Below are 2714 nucleotides of genomic sequence, written 5' to 3'. Positions count from 1 at the left end.
AAAATACATTGAAAGATGAAAAACCCACCACTTCAAAATACATTGAAAGATGACAAACCCACCACTTCAAAATACATTGAAAGATGACAAACCCACCACTTCAAAATACATTGAAAGATGACAAACCCACCACTTCAAAATACATTGAAAGATGACAAACCCACCACTTCAAAATACATTGAAAGATGACAAACCCACCACTTCAAAATACATTGAAAGATGACAAACCCACCACTTCAAAATACATTGAAAGATGACAAACCCACCACTTCAAAATACATTGAAAGATGACAAACCCACCACTTCAAAATACATTGAAAGATGACAAACCCACCACTTCAAAATACATTGAAAGATGAAAAACCCACCACTTCAAAATACATTGAAAGATGACAAACCCACCACTTCAAAATACATTGAAAGATGAAAAACCCACCACTTCAAAATACATTGAAAGATGACAAACCCACCACTTCAAAATACATTGAAAGATGACAAACCCACCACTTCAAAATACATTGAAAGATGACAAACCCACCACTTCAAAATACATTGAAAGATGAAAAACCCACCACTTCAAAATACATTGAAAGATGACAAACCCACCACTTCAAAATACATTGAAAGATGAAAAACCCACCACTTCAAAATACATTGAAAGATGACAAACCCACCACTTCAAAATACATTGAAAGATGACAAACCCACCACTTCAAAATACATTGAAAGATGACAAACCCACCACTTCAAAATACATTGAAAGATGACAAACCCACCACTTCAAAATACATTGAAAGATGACAAACCCACCACTTCAAAATACATTGAAAGATGACAAACCCACCACTTCAAAATACATTGAAAGATGACAAACCCACCACTTCAAAATACATTGAAAGATGAAAAACCCACCACTTCAAAATACATTGAAAGATGACAAACCCACCACTTCAAAATACATTGAAAGATGAAAAACCCACCACTTCAAAATACATTGAAAGATGACAAACCCACCACTTCAAAATACATTGAAAGATGAAAAACCCACCACTTCAAAATACATTGAAAGATGAAAAACCCACCACTTCAAAATACATTGAAAGATGAAAAACCCACCACTTCAAAATACATTGAAAGATGACAAACCCACCACTTCAAAATACATTGAAAGATGACAAACCCACCACTTCAAAATACATTGAAAGATGACAAACCCACCACTTCAAAATACATTGAAAGATGAAAAACCCACCACTTCAAAATACATTGAAAGATGACAAACCCACCACTTCAAAATACATTGAAAGATGAAAAACCCACCCCTTCGAAATACATTTAAAGATGAAAAACCCACCACTTTAAACTACACTGAAAGATGACAAACAGACTACTTTAAAATACATTGAAAGATGACAAACCCACCACTTCAAAATACATTAAAATATGACAAAACCACCACTTCTAAATACACTGAAAGATGACAAACCCACCACTTAAAAATGGGCAAATTAAAAGTAAAAACAGAAGACAAAGAAATTTCTCACCCTACAAGGGACCTGTTGAGAGGGCTTACCAAACCTTTCGACGAATATCTACAAAATTAAATAGCTTGTTATTTAAAATGGGTATAGTGTAGTGGCAGCCTCTTTTGCGAGTAATATCCCATTTGGGGCTATTATATGCAGCCTGGCTTTGTAAACTGCTTACTATAAGAGCTGTACAGCTGTACATACATATTTGTATCGAGTTTTGTTTTTCAGTCACACAAAGGAAGGTTATAAGGTTGTATATGATGAGACTAAAAGCTTAAATCACACACACACACACACACACACACACACACATATATATATATATATATGTGTGTGTGTGTGTGTGTGTGTGTGTGTATGTGCTCCATATACCCATAAAGAAAAAGCCTAAATAAAATGGAACTATTTTTCTTTTAATACTACTACTACTACTACTACTACTACTACTAAAATAATAATAATAATAATAATAATAATAATAATAATAATAATAATAATAATAATAATAATAATAATAATAATAATAATAATAATAATAATAACAAGAAGAATAAGGACAAGATGAAGAAGAAGAAAATGAATGCACAAGATACTGTTGCAATACCTGCAAATGAAGGTGAGACGACAATTCACCGAAGACCGGTTCATTGTAACAAGTGAAAGTCAGGCAAGTTCAAAAACCATCTGACAATATATTTACTCTTACTTTTCTTTTGGTCAAGACACAAGGAATATTATCATGTAAGCACTCTCATGTGCGTTGGAACACACACACAAACACACACGTAAAACAAGCTCTCCGTGTAAATAATTCGTAACCATATTTAATTGTTTTATTAGAAGTCAGAAGAAATATTATAAAACAAATATAAAGAAGTTTACTGTACAATGCCGAGCAGTTTATAGAAAACGTTGTCAATTAACCACCAAAGAAAACGATATCATCTTCATAATTGTCGCGCTAGAAGGGAAACTAAACTATAAGGCAAGCGCGTAACATTTCGAATATATTTTGCTAAATACAAAAGTGATCTCATGTATAACTTGATAATTTAAATAATAATAATAGTAATAATAATAATAATAATAATAATAATAAAATAATAATAATAATAATAATAATGAAATTGGATAAATTTCAATGATATCTAACAAATATTAACATTTTCAAATGAACAGCAA

Source organism: Palaemon carinicauda, chromosome 24 (assembly GCF_036898095.1).
Source record: "Palaemon carinicauda isolate YSFRI2023 chromosome 24, ASM3689809v2, whole genome shotgun sequence".
NCBI classification, from domain to species: domain Eukaryota; kingdom Metazoa; phylum Arthropoda; class Malacostraca; order Decapoda; family Palaemonidae; genus Palaemon; species Palaemon carinicauda.
The sequence above is the reverse complement of the archived record's forward strand: the minus strand, read 5'-3'. Positions refer to the sequence as shown.